We start from the raw sequence: 15,654 nt of genomic DNA, 5'->3' as shown, positions 1-15,654 counted from the left end.
CTTTTTGAGGTATTCATTTTTGTTACTGCAGTATGCACTTAAAGGTAGGGTAGGCAAGAATGGAGAAACCGAAACAAATCTGCCCCTTCCTTCAGACTTCCTTACAGAGCCCCTCCTCCAACTCACACGAACGCGCAAATGACCAATGAGGGCACGAGATAAGTTGGTGCACAGATGGAAGGCTGACAGGCAGGTAGGCCATCCAGTTATTTTAGCCGGGCCGGCTAAGAGGATTGGTCGTACTTTTTACAGCGCCACGGCTTCCACAGATGAAATGTTTGTATATATTTATTGTCAAAGCATTTAATGTATTCATTGCTATCGGGATGTTAAGAGCATTCCATGGAATATAACAAAAAGTGTTAAGTGAATGACCTACCCCACCTTTAAGACACTTGTAAGCTGGAGCCACTCATTCTTCAGTAGTCGTGTCCTTGTAAGGACTTGGAGCTTCTTTTTGTTTAAATGGTGTCTTGGTTTCTCTATATTGATCAGTTTAGATTTTTGCATCTGTTCCCTGATTCATGCGAATATCTGTCAATGACAAGAGCTCTCTGTAGCATCTATCCACCTAGGTCCTTTTATCACTCGATCTCTCTCCAGCCAACACTTCTCTGCAGGACAGAACAATAAATGTGTCTTCTCGTTTACTTCTTCTTCTTATGCTTATCTATTCTTTTTTCCTTCTCTTCATATTCTTCCTCAGAAGACGTTCTCATGCATCCCTCCTGCATCAGATTACTATCTTGTTAGGGAAAAGTATGTGTTGAGTGTGTTTGTGCATAGTTTCAAGAGGGACCCCATGCTGTGTGTGTAATTTCTAGTTTTGACATGGTCCCAAACATCTTTGACCACTGCAGAGCAGGGGAGAGATGTTTAGAGAGACACCAAAAGATTGAGAGAAAAGGAAACGAGCGGGGGGGAGAGAGAGGAGAAACAGGATGATAACAAATGCAGCTCGGATTTCACACACGCATATTTCATCAATCATGTGAATAAGTCGTGGTGATTATGCATGGCGGTGGCAGGCCGAGGGGGGGCTGATTACCATACACCATAAAGGCTGCTTTCTTATCTCACACACACTGATTAGTTTCTGTCTGCAGATAGCCTCTCACTCTCCGCTCTTTTGCACACACACATACACCCACACACACATATTTCTGTGGTGCGTCTATCTCTGGCATACACACACACACACACACACACACACACACACACACACACACACACACACACACACACACACACACACACACACACACACACACACACACACACACACACACAATGATGCTAAAATTCCAGGTAGGACTTTAGCTGACAGTAGGTCAATCTAAGGAGTTGATTGGAAAGGTTCATGGAGCCTCTCGTTGCGTACCAGCTTAACTAAATTAGGATTCATTCAGGAGTCATTTTGAAGAGAACTGTGGTGAAACTTTGGGAAATGAACTCAGATGTGTCCATTGGGAATGAATTGACTGCATAAGAAGTGTGACAAGCAAGCGTTCCACTGAACTGTTGGCTGAGATGTGTGCAATATGTTTTGAGATCTCAGTTGCATGATGACACAGCATATGATCTAAGGCCCTCACATAAGCAGGAAGTCGCAGGTTGCTGACTTGCTTTTGAAGGTTTCATGGCTCTTTGTACAAATGGAGGTATGATGTGCCACTATACTGTTGCACCAGCCACATTGATCTCCTCTTTGTTACTCTGTGGCCAATATATATCCCATGTACTAGGACATTGGAAACATCAGGATGAGGAGGTGAGATTTGGGCAAAATTAGCTACGTATGAAAGGCCTCGCTTTGTGTCTCAACCAGGGAATTAGAAATGACTCCTTTCTGCAGTGCTCTCCTCTCTCCCTCGCTCTGATATATAATGTAAACTCATTTGGTAACCAGGCTCGAGCGTCGTTGCGCTGTCTGAGTGTCTGCATGTGAGAAGTGTGCCTGGGACGCATTAGGGCCTCCTGACAGGGGCCTGGGTGAAATAAGTGAAATTAATGGAGCTCCTTTCATGTCGGACAAGGCCGCGGCACCCCTTTCACGCCGCGTACAGTCACAGAAAAGTCAATACTTTTTTATTACTCCTCGCTTGCCCTACATTCCCCGCTACAAGTGCTCTACTTGCTAATTGGTTTCAGTTTGCAGAGAAAGAGAGGAATGGGAGAGAAAGAGAGGGAGAGGACTCCATCCCAAAGAACACTGAAGCAAATAAATCAATCTCATATTTTTTTCTCCCTGCTGTCTTTTTTCATTGAGTAACATCATGGCAGAGAGTGGGAGAGATGAGAGGGAGAAATAGAGGAGAGAGGGAGAGGGTAAATGGTTGGTTAGAGCACGCCTGGGCCCCAGGGAGCATAATGATATCTGGGAGGCTGTTAATGGAGACGAGTGGTTAAAGTGGTCTGGGGCCTGGGCCAGGTCACCCCTGGGGGCTTCTAACCAGCAACCTCACGTCAGTTGGCAGCTTGCGCTCTAGGCTCAGAGGCACGATAGAATAACCAACCAAAATATAATTTCAGGCAAACGCTTTGATTGAGTTGCAGTAAATGACATTCAGCTAAACTATCTTTGTTTGCAGATGTTGGAAGCAGTCCTTCCATGCATCAAGTCCGGTAGTGATAGTTTGCCTTGTATTCCATTTCTCAAGCCCCGCTGTATGTCAAGTTACCTCAAATATCACATTACGGCGCATAGTGATGAGTGATTTTCTTTTGTACGTAAATAATAATGTTCCGCAGAAAGATAAAATGCCATTAACAATCCGGCTTCATCTTCAGCACCACGGACAGCGCATGAATTCAACATTACGACCCGACACAAGTGCCTATTTTGTAAGGCTCGACGGCTCCACCCTTTTAGAACTTCTGCTGGGAATGCAGCAACATGCACCAAATGCGAGAAGGAACAACCAATAACAGCCCACCCTTTTTCTCGAAAAAATATATGATTAAAAGGAAGAACTAAATCATTTTAATGCAGGGTTTCCAAGATCTTTACTATCCATGCCTGGACAATATTTTTAATTATGATTTACCAATGTCATGCGCAAGCTGCCTCTGCGTCCTTGAAAGTTGGTACAAAAGCAGACACCCAGCACAAGACTGACTTTCCAAGCATAAAGAAGCAACACATGTCCTAGGTCTAGGCTACTGATATGTGAGAGCCATGTTCGAGGCCAAAGTTTCTTACATGCACAAACCTCAATCACAACAAATAAAAATGAGGAAGGTAGACTACAATTGCGTTTATTTAACTAGGCAACCAATGTCTCTTCACCCTCTCTGCTACTGAGGGATGGAAAGGGGGGTGGCAGGTTACCAAGGGGGCACAGTTTAGTCATTTTACTAACAAGGGGGGTGGCATCTTCCCTCATCACCCCCTCAAACTGTAGACGGTATACTGTGTGTGTTTGTGTGTGTGTACTTGTATGTACTGTATGTGTCCTGTCCGACAGTATGCTGTTCACTGTTGTTCTAAGCTTAAGTGGCAGTGGGGTTAGCCTCTTTCAGAAACAGCTCAACCTCAAATTGATGTGACACTTTGAACCCCCTCCCTCCCTCCCTGCAAACCCATCACACACACACACACACACACACACACACACACACACACACACACACACACACACACACACACACACACACACACACACACACAGAGCAATCAGCCTCCAGATGAAAAGGAGGTTCCACCAGTCTCGTTTTCTTTCTGCGTCCCAGCTTTCACAGCTCCAGAGTGTGGGGTAGGGTAGGTTTCGGGGGTTATAGCTTGTGTGTATGTGCGTGCATGCGAGCTTGTGCATATGTGTGTGAAGGAGCTGTCACACAGAGCTGGCATCACCATCCAGTTTGCCATCTCTTCCTCAGCTTGACAAGTCTGCTCACTGCCCCATGGGTAACACACACACACACACACACACGCACACGCACACACGCACACACAAACACACACATAAACACACACATAAACACACACACACATACAAAAAACATCTCTCTCTCTTTCAAATCCCTCTTACACACACATATGATATATGAACACACCAATAACAGAATCACATGCACTATATTAATACTTACAATGAATACATGTAAAAGCAAACACACAAATTGACAGAAGCAAACACACACACACACACACCAGATGCACATGCAGCAGTACATGCTGCACCGTAAACAATGAATGTGTTTGACAAAACGTGTAGCATGCTCTGAACACCATGACAGTAACACATCACATCACATCATTGTTACTAAAAAATGTGGCTGAATTTAGACAGGAATGTGCTTCAACTTTCGTGAGTTTGTATTTGTGTGGCATCACCGTGTGTGTGTGTGTTGTGTGTGTGTGTGTGTGTATGTGTGTGTGTGCGCGTGTGTGTTTGTGTTTGAGATCTTCTCGGCAGTTGTCGGCGTCAGATCGCGGAGGGGTTCTGTTTGTTACAAGGACAGGCTTGTCCCCGCCCCTAGGCGTCGGCATTACAATGATTGTCATGGCGATGGAGTGTGAGTGACAGGCGAGATCACATGTGGTAGCCGGGGAGCAGGAAGCCCGAACCGCCCCAATCCCTGACATTAGTTTGTCCTTCATCAAAACTTTACACTCGTTTATAACTACTCACTCCTTCTGTTGTAAAACCTCTCATTTACTTCTTTTTTTAACCATCTGTCTCTCTCATGTACTGATCTTTCTTTCTGCTCCTTTCCTCTCATTTACATTTCATTTAATATTCTTATATCTCCACTTCTCTTTCTGCCCCCCTTTCACTCTCTCATTTATTTTGTAATGTATCTCTCTCGGTCTTCTTACAGTGCCATACTTCAGAAATATTGTGTGTGTTTGTGTGTGTGCAAGCATTTTTATCCATGTGCGTTTGATTTTATTTGTCAGGATGTATGTGTTGGTGGAAACGTTCTCCTGTTTGTGTGTACACAAATGCTTGTGTCTGTGTGTGTTTTGGTGAGAGAGCTTTTTGTGCATCGCAGCAGAAAAGGAGGTCATGGTTTGCACGGAGACTCGGGCATTCATCATTAGCCTGCTGCCGCTGCCGGTAATGTTGCCCGTTACAACCGTGATTAAGAGCCCCGCTTAGTTCCAGCAGCCGGTGCAGACGCACAAACACACACTCCCATGTGTGGTACCAAGTATGTCTCAGGTGCTCTGTAGTGTACAGGAGAGTCTCTCTTTTACACCACCACCCAGTACAGCATGCGTTCATGTGAGGGTGTGTGTTAGTTGTTTGGGGGCTGAGTTGTACATGGTCTCTAACTGCGAGGAGGCTTCAGGGCCTGATGAGAAACCTGTCATAGTCACTCATGAAAAGAGCAATCCACACACACACACACACACACACACACACACACACACACACACACACACACACACACAGCAGGAAGTTACACATGGTCTTGGTGAGTGTATCGGTGAATCATACTGGATGGATGTGCACCTTCATCCCCATTTATGAAAGCCAGAACAAACTGTCCGGACAGCCTTAGTGTCATTCAGCCATCTTCATTGGATAATGTTATTTTTCTTTAGAATGATATGAAAACTGTCCAACTAAAACCATGTTCGCCTGGCCGCCACTATTCAAAGCCTCAATCGCAATTCACCACATGGCACCCTGACAACTCTAATACATGTTGGCCTGTCAGGTTGCGGGAAACATTCAGTACATATCCAGATGTGATTCCAGCAGGTTCACAGCCACTGAATAAAGATAGATCAAAGATCCACTCTGGGTCCATGATTGGTTTGCTCAAGACTCATTCTGAAATGAATGAAATAGCACACATTTGAAGAGGGTGGTGGATTTATTATGGATCAAATGTATTCTCAATTTTGTTCCTAATTGTGTACATCTTTCTCTACATCCCTCCTTCTGCTTCCTTCTCTGCGTTCCCTCTCCTCCTCTCCAGCCGATGAAGACAGTGTTTGCCGCTTACAGCGTCTCTGATCATTCTGCTCGTCTCGACTCCAAGGCGGGCCGCTTTATGTGACACACCTTCTGGCCTCAGAAGATTAAGAGAAGTACAAATAAATATTGTTTATTATATGTTTTTTATACTGTTTTTATTTCAGTGTCTAATGTGTTCTTGTGAACATGTTCTTACTTTGAGTCTTGAAGTTCAGTTTTATCAGCCTTGTTAGAATTCACCTCACCTTTTTCTCAAAAACAAAACCTTCTCAGGATGCTGCTACCTAACATGTGAGTTGTACGTCGATAATGTTTTGAATTTGAGGCAGCGAACAGTAAGGTGCAACAAAAGTGTAATCTGGTGACTCATCTATAAGGGACAGCGCATGTGAATGTAGAAAACTATACTACCAGCTGTGGAAAATATACAAAAATGTCACCTAAAAGCTCTGAACTGTTAAAAAGGCTTACTGGGTCCACTGTATGCTGTATATATTGCGTCAGAGAGAAACTCATATCACATATTATTTCAATAGCAGAAATCCAGTGTCCTAACCAGTAATAAAAACCTTAAATCAACAGCATTGGTAGAGAATATATTTGGTGATTTCACAACCATTAAAGGTGGGGTATGTCATTTTGGAGAAACCAGTTTGAGTGCGCTAGAATTTGAAAATACACAACCGAAAAATATCTGCCACTTCCTTACAGAGCCCCTCCTCCAACACACACAGACGCGCACATGACCAATGAGGGAACGAGATAAATGTGTGCACAGATGCAAACCATTTAAGATACTCATTGCTATCGGGATGTTAAGAGCATTCCATGGAATATAACGGGCCGGTTAAAATGATTGGTCGTGCTTTTTACAGTACTACGGCTTCCACAGATGACATTTTTTTATGTATCTATTGTCAAACCATTTAAGATATTCATTGCTATCGGGATGTTAAGAGCATTCCATGGAATATAACAACAACAGTGTTTCTGAAATAAATGACATACCCCACCTTTAAATTGATTAGAAGCAGACAAAAAAACGGATACAAACGTCATATTATCACTAGTTTGGGCCCGATCTGAGTAAGAAGAGTCATATTTGTGTATGCATTTGATAACAGACATGCCTCGGCGCTTCTGTAGTCATGTTTTTTAATCAACGCATCAAACGGCTGATCATTAGTAGAGACAGCAGCTATCCTAATAGCACTTGCTACTTTGTTTGGAGGTGGTGAGTTTCAAATGCAAACTAAAACCCTATATTCAAGTAAGGATTGAGTTCTTGGAAATAAACTCCGGGACCAGTGGCTGAACTTTGAAGTGAGAAGTCAAAGGACTTTGCCCATGACTCTCCAACTGTAGCGCTGAGGCAGGCACTTTGGTCTCACAGTTGAATGTTTTGGGATGATGAAAGATAACCTGAGTCAAGAGTCTCCATCGCCTTTCTGTCTCTGGCTCAGTCAGAGACACAGGACAAAAGTAAGAGCATGAAATCCTACTTGTCATTTTTCTAACTCAAACCTTCCCTCCGTCTTTTATTCCTGCCTTCCTTCCCCTGCCTTTCTTTCTCCTGTATGCCTGTTCTTCCTTCCACTCTTCTCCTTCTCCCTCTCTGTGAGTTGCTGGCGTTCCCCCGGCCTGTGCTATAAGGCGTGGAAGAGGAGCGGAGGACAGAGCATTTTAGTTAATTAGAGAGAAGGGTATTCTTTAATAGGGCTTGAATCGACAGCCACATTAGAACGCGCACAGGCACGGAGCGAAGGACCGGGCAAACGCCGTATAGAGCCAAAGCACAGATGACCATGCCAGCCTGGCGGCACTCGCACTCTCACTACACACTCATTTGTAAACAACATTTCTCATACGGAAATAGACGCCATAAGACAGAAGAAAAGCAGGACAGACGCCTTGCCCCTCCCCCAATTCCTTTGCAGTATTTCTATTTATCTGGCTTCAAAAAAGAACAACGCTCTGTTTTAAAACATACAAAAAAACATTCTTCTGATTCAAAACAAAAAACAGGGAAAAAACGACATCAGTTTTTATTGTTTCTTTTTGGTATTCTTACACAAAGCCGTAAAAAGAGAATATACAAAGGGCAGACAAATAAGGGTGGTCCTCCTGAAATGAAACTTCCCAAGAAGGATTGGGGTTGTCAGTTCAAACGTTTGATCCCGCCACTTAATGTGCTGAAAAAAAGAACACCTGGCATGCTTTAGTCCTAGAAACACAACAATAACGAGTTTACACACAACACAAAAACAAACAGGTGATAGTGACAAACGGCTAACACACACACAATGAAACATCGGGTTTCTGCTCTAACACCAACAAAAAGAACACACATTTGATATGACATCCACATCAATCACACACACACGCGGGCATAAATAAAAAGACACAAGACAAAGACACAAAAATTACATGGAAGAAGGTAATAAAACTTCCTGCGAAAAGGAAAAAGGTACAAGAATACAAAGGTTGACGAAATGAATTCAAGGAAGACTGCAGGAGGAAAAAGAAGGATAAGTGGGATGAGGATGCCCCAGAGAGGGGAGGAGGATTAAAGGAAGAAGATGGAGTGATCCAAAATCAAATCAATGAATGGTTTAATTGTGGAACAGTGCAACCAGGGACTGGACACGTCATTGCCAAAGGTCCCTTATAGCGCGTCTCCAGTAGGGGGAGCCATGGTGGTCCAGTGATCCAAGTCTGCTGGCCCAAAGACCTTCATCTGTGTGTGTGTGGTGTGTGTGGTGGGTGTGTGTGTGTGTGGGTGTTGTGTGGGTGCGTGTGTGTGTGTGTGTGGGTGTGTGTGGTGTGTGTGGTGTCGGTGTGTGTGCGGGTGGGTGGTTGTGTGTGTGGTGTGTGTGGTTGTGTGCGGTGTGGTGTGTGTGTGTGTGGTGTGTGTTGTGGGTGTGTCTGTGGTGTGCTGTGTGTGTGTGGTGTTGTGGTTGTGTGTGTGTGTGTGTGTGTGTGTGTGTGTCCGTGTGCGTGTGTGTGTGTGTGTGTGTGTGTGTGTGGTGTGTTGGTGGTTGTGTGTGTGTGTGTGTGTGTGTGTGTGTGTGTGTGTTCTAAAGATTGAATAGTCAGAAGGTGGTCTTTGTTTTCCCTCATCTGATCTATCTCGTTGCATCAAACCACATTTTCGCTGCGCAGCGAGACCCAGGTGTGATGAGGGATGCAACGAGAAAAGGTGGGTGTGTGTGTGTGTGGTGGTGTGTGGGTGTGCTTGTACTTTTTGTTGCATGTCAAGCCCTGTAGTGTGCAATGTGTGAATTATGTATTGGCAGCTGATACGCACTTTTAGGAATTGAAGCCTTTTACACAGGACTGGGCGACCCTCTACACGCATCCGACAGCTGCCTAATTGTCCCACTCCCAAAATGACTGACAGTATCAGTATTGACTGGACCGGAACTATGCTGACAGAGAAATAGAAGACATAAACCAAACAGAAACAACACCGATCGGGGAGAGGGCAGAGCCGATACAACAGACAGAAGGAAAAAAGGCCGAGGAAGTACCGCTAAACTGGGACGTTAGAAAAAATTTTCAAAGGTCCATCGGGTAAGGAAAAGGGGAAGAGGCATGGGAGCGGAAATGGATTCTTGTCCATGGATCAGTCCTCAGGTCAGCTCTAATTCAAAAGCTTCATTATCTTTGAAGTTGTGACATGTTAACTTTTCATGTGAATGTCAACAGGCCTTTCAGAATGCATTTGGACCTACCAATTAATAAATGACCAAGCATCAATTGTTCAAAAACATCTGATATTCGTATCTCAGTTGCTGCCAAGTCCCAGTGGCCTCGGATTTTTGGTATGTTCCATATTTCTGGTTTTTTTTTTTTCGTAAATGAAATGCTAAAAAAAGCGGCTAGCCTGGCACGTTTAAATGGTTGTTTTTTCCAGCCTGCTGCATAACAGGTTGGGGGTGTCTGAACAGAGAAGTAGGGCCAAAACTGAGAGGCGGACTTTGGCAGGACAATGTTGGGGCCTGCCACCCTGTCGCAGACACATAAAATTCCGTGCCCTGGGTTTCCAACCACATCTTTTTATATATGTATTTAACACACTACAGTACTTTGAATTGGATGGCAAGCACAACAGTTAGCTTATATGGTGATGAAACTAGTAATTTTTGTTAGATCGTACAACATTGAATGATACCTTTATTTTAAAAAGCCAAGTGTGTTCATAAAATCAGGCAGATTAGGAGGTACAGTAACAAATTGAGTCTTATCACTTAAGAACTCTTTTTTAATTAATGTCCCTGGCCTCGTTCTGTGTTTGAGACAAAATGTAAGATGCTTTTTTGGCTTGGTTTTTGTCTTTGTGTGCGCATTAGTCTCATTAAAAAACCACCCAACCTGGGCTGCTATTAGGAAAAAAGCTCTGAACAATTCACTCTTTGTGGGTTTTTTGTTGTTTTGGCAAAGTCTGTTTTAGACGAGCCGTGATCCTTTTGGCCGTCGCCCGATTGACCTCCCAAAATACACAAAATAGTTCTTGAACTTTCAGCACCAAACCATACCGAGTACACACACTTGGGGTCTCTAATGTGTTGTGTGTTGTGTGTGTGTGTGGTGTGTGTGTGTTACGCTCCAGCCTGCAGGAAACTTGTGGCTAATTCCATTAGCTGGGAGGAGCAGAAGCCATCGAAAAATGAGGGGAAGACGCTGGTGGTGAGGGGAGGTTGATGGAGTAAAGGCCTGGGCGCGGGCCCAAACACCGGCACACACACATCAACACCACACACACACACACACACCACCACAAATACACTCATTGCTTCACACACGTGCGAGGGCATTGTCTTCAATAAGCATTTTAAGGTGACTCAACGCTACAACGTTTTGTGTAGTTTCCGCAATAAAAAACAACCATCATATGCAGCAGATTGAAAATTGGTTGAAATTTCTTTTGAAAGATTGAAAGAAAGTCAAAAAGTGGATTCAAAGCAAGCGATCAAAGGTATCTTCTTTAACCAACATTTAAATGACAAGCAATCATTTGCCTAACCCCCTTGAAATTAAGTGTGTTTTCGGCTGAACATAATCCAGCGATTTAAGACTAAGGGGGCGAAACTCCTGATCTGGAGTGTTTAAAGTCCCCGCACTGTGATTAAGAAAGCATTTCCAGCTCATTATTTCAATTAAAAAATATATATGCACTTCCTTTCAAAATGTTACCTTAAAGCATTCAAAAAGATATATATTCTTCATGGGCAGGTGTGACTCCAAGNCCAAAATATTTCTCATTTTCTTCTGTCAACCAACAAATTGATCAGTAGGCCAATCGATATAATATACATGTACTCGTGCCTAGCCATGCAACCGAGCTGCATCGATTGGCCTACTGATCAATTTGTTGGTTGACAGAAGAAAATGAGAAATATTTTGGTAATCGATTAATCATTAAAGGTGGGGTAGGTAATTCACTTCAGAAACACTTTTTGTTATATTCCATGGAATGCTCTTAACATCCCGATAGCAATGAATATCTGAAGTGCTTTGACAATAAATGCATAAAAAAATGTCATCTGTGGAAGCCGTGGCGCTGTAAAAAGCACGACCAATCATTTCAGCCTGCCCGGCTAAAATAACTGGATGGCCTACCTGCCTGTCAGCCTTCCATCTGTGCACCAACTTATCTCGTGCCCTCATTGGTCATGTGCGCGTTCGTGTGTGTTGGAGGAGGGGCTCTGTAAGGAAGTCTGAAGGAAGGGGCAGATTTGTTTTGGTTTCTCCATTCTTACCTACCCTACCTTTAAGTGCATACTGCAGTAACAAAAATGAATACCTCAAAAAGTAATAACTGTGAAAGCAGTCTCATACATGATATCACCAACATCCAGGAAATGTAGTTTCCATCAGAATGACTTAACAAACATCTTCTGCCTTCAGAGGTCTTGTTAGTTTTGCAGTTTTCTTTACACACTTTAAGTTAGTTATGAATACTGAGCTGTGCTTTACTTACCAAACCCCCCATTATGACGTTGCAGTACCATCCAAGGAAATATACAGCAAAAATGATTTGTAAAAAAGATATTATAGAGTGTAAACAGTTTTGATCACTTCAGCTTGATCGTTGTTATTATCATGGTTCATTTCACTTTTGCTTAGCCATGAATTTGCAGGCGGGAATCAGCTTAACCTGCTCAAGTGGTTGTTGGCACCAAAACTCATGAAGATGGTCCAGCCAGAGGACTGGGCAGAAGAAGGTTGAGCATTAAGAACTGTTGCTGCAACACAGCGTCATCCATCAAGGTGCAGTGTTGTCTAATCTCTAATGTAGTGTAAATAAAGTGAACACTACATGATGATCATTAAGACAAAGTGATTCCTGCTGTGATAACTATCCACAGTTGTAAAATCCTATTATTATCAAACTCTGTGCCGTGTTTTCTTTTCCAACAGGCCTTTCAATGTATAGATGTACTTAAACTGGTCTTCGTGTATCATATTTCATTGACCTACTGATGCCGTGTCCTCACCAGCGCAGCCCCTTTTTGCTGTTTTGCACTGGGCAGCTTTCAGTGTGAATGCCTGATTAGAAATGTAAAAAGGCTTTGGCCCAGGACTTTCAGGGCTTATGCTGATGCACAATGTAGGATAGTACTAATAGAGACAAATCTTGGGACGAGAGCTAGGACTAGGACTGATTTGGGTTGAGAGTGGGCCATGGGGGAAGGTGAGAGCTGAGACTGGGGGTAAGATTAAGACTGAGGCTGGGGCTGGTGAATTAAGGCCCCCGAGCTTCAGGGCGCTATTACAAATCTATAATGAGAAACGGAGAAGAGGGGGGCTTGTCTCTGCACCTCGGCACACCTTAGATTAAATATGCACAATTCCCATGCAAAATGGGCCAGGAACAGCCGGGACCAGCATTGCTGTCTAATCCCCTGTGCTGGAGTTGTTTCAGCCAGGGTTAACAGGCTCATCAGTCAACACAGACTGCTTAGCACAGGACATCAAGGCCATTTGCAGGTTTAAGTGTTTGTGATTGCTTCCCTTTCCAGATCCCAATGCCGCCCCAGCCCCCCACACACACTCCCCGTGCTGGCTAGTGAGCACGTGAGGCTGCAATAAGACACACAGAGGCATGCACATTTATCAACCATCTAATAGCATAGGTAAAGATGTGGCCTTCACATAAACATCAGGCTGCTTAAGTGTACATAACAAAAAAATCCAATCACAACCAGAAAGTCTGGAAAAACCCACATGCAATAACATGTGATTTTGCCCAGAGGTACAGCTTTTGTCACAGAAACACACGTACTTGTTGTTGTTGTAAGACAGACAGACGCATGAATAGACACTGACAGACAGAAAACAAGAGCAAAGAAAATATTCAGGAGAAACCGAACAAGTAGCATTGTAAAGGAAACAGGCAATGTAAGAGAATCTAAAACACATCTTCTAACTGCTATTAGAAAATATATTCTTTGCTTTTTTGAATGCAAAACACACATGTAAGTATGTATCCTGTCTGCCATGTCCTCTGTGCGGTCTACACCATAGCTCCATCCCAATCCATTTGCATTTCACAGACAGGGTTGACTTCTATCACCAACACACCACTGCATGAGAAGCCTGTCATGTTCCTCAAGTATATCTATGTGTGTGTATGTTGGGGGGGGGCAGGACAAAAGTTGCAGCTAGGTACTGCAGATGAAGAGGACAGGGGGAAAAGAGAACAAGTGTGAAAATAAACAAGACAGCGAGTGAAAGAAAGAGTGATGGCAGGAGATAGAGAAAGGCAGTGATTATACCACACTACATACAGTACGGTTCAGTGGAGCATATCTGCACAGGGACAGGCGCTCCATTAAAAGCACAGACATCCTTATCCTGCTTGTCTGCCTGCTTTCTCTTACATCCATGTATACATGGAGAGGAAACTATCAAAATAAACAGACAAGCAATCTCCACTTGTCTCAGAATAACCATGATGACAAAGCATTTTTTTTTTTTCATTCATTAAATATTGATCTCGTCAAAATAATGTCTTGAGAAAAAATGTATTTTATTTTATAACTATATACTAATTCGCTTTATAGTTATTATCTATAGATGGACATCACTTTATTTTCGCTAACTCTGTATTCTGGTTCATCTTGATGTATCATGTCTACTGAATTCTATCACTTGAGTCTCACTAACGTCATGCATACATAATTCACGGTTTGAAAAATGTCTCAAGGAATGACTAAACCACCAAACCCTAACCCTACTTGACTAACACTAGAACTAAGCTGTATTATATTAATGTTAGCAACAAGATTAAGGCCAATTAGTTACTTGAGGAATAAAAGTTCTAAGGTTAATTTGTGCTTTTGTCTTGTTTGTATTTTCCCACATCATGATGATTGGTTTCAGACTTGCAGAAAAGGCTTTTGATTTACAGGTCTGAAGGTTGCATTGAGGCCTAAAGAAACAAATCCAAACGTACTACTGAATCCTCAACAGCTTGTAATAAATTCCTTAGATTAAGTTAGAAAATTGTCCTTAAGTGACCTGAGTGAATCTGGTCAAGTCAGGTCCAACAGCTTTGAACATAAATATTAAAATCTGGTGTCATGCTTTCTCTTAATTCACACCAAAACATGACCGCTACTCATTTAATTGAGAGTCTCCATTTTATTTCATAACGGCCCGCATTGTTACTCTGTATGCAGGCCTCGCAGTGCAAAATGCCACCGTAATGGAAGCAAGGTGTTGGGTTAATTGATAAATCTGAGGTCCTGAGTAGGAAGGAGTGTGGCAGGGAGAATGTTTTACGGCTGTGCAAATGAAGGGGCTGCAGGGTTTTACGCACGCCGTAAAACGGTTATGGAGAATTAGCGTTCTTTCTTTCTCACCGCAGTAACCCGGACACTAATGCAGCAGAGCCGCAGAGATGGATGGACGTGATAACGTAGGAAATACATACACAGACACATAAAAGGAGAACCCATATGAGTTCACGCATTTGCTAACCCTGACCCACCTAATTCCATTGTCTCTACTTGTGGCCTATTTCAGTTTAGGGTATTAATTGCTAATGAATACTGCTCCCATTAAAATGATCAGTTGTATGCATCATGGTGATATATTATAGCTGAGGTCATTAAGTGAGCCAGTATGTGTGTGCATGTGTGTCGACACACTTTTCCTGTCCCCATCGCCTGAAGCTTTGCACCCACAATACAAGAATGATAACAATAAAGCCACACCAGAGTATCTTGGAGAACGGTGTGTGTTGTGGCGAGAGGAGGTAACAAGGACAGCGGTGCTGCAACATTAGTATATGTGTAGGAAATTGACAAATGGTCTGTGTATATGCATGCATTCATGTGTGTGCATGTCATTGTCTATGTTGAAGGAAAGAAGGAATGCCTGTGCGATCGTGTGTTCTGGTGTGTATCAGTGTGTGTTAGTTCTGATCAGATACTAGCTTTTGAAAGTTGTGACGGGTGTCAGTCTAATGCGAGGGGAAAGAAAGGCTTGGAGCGCAGACAGTCACAGACGTGACCACTCAATGTAGTGTACTTGATTAGCACGTAGCCTCCTAATTAGCTATCCTCTATGGTTGCAGGCAGTACCGCTGGTGACATGGCTAATAACACAACCACAAAATTAGCATGGAGGGAGAGGGCTTTCCCATATCTGCATTTGAAATGAATCATTGCTGTTGCATTCAGCTTGTGTACAAGCACCTTTGAGTGATTTA

This window comes from Notothenia coriiceps, unplaced genomic scaffold (assembly GCF_000735185.1).
Source record: "Notothenia coriiceps isolate Sejong01 unplaced genomic scaffold, NC01 NC01_scaffold00037244, whole genome shotgun sequence".
Lineage (NCBI taxonomy): Eukaryota > Metazoa > Chordata > Actinopteri > Perciformes > Nototheniidae > Notothenia > Notothenia coriiceps.
Note: the sequence above shows the minus strand (reverse complement) of the source record.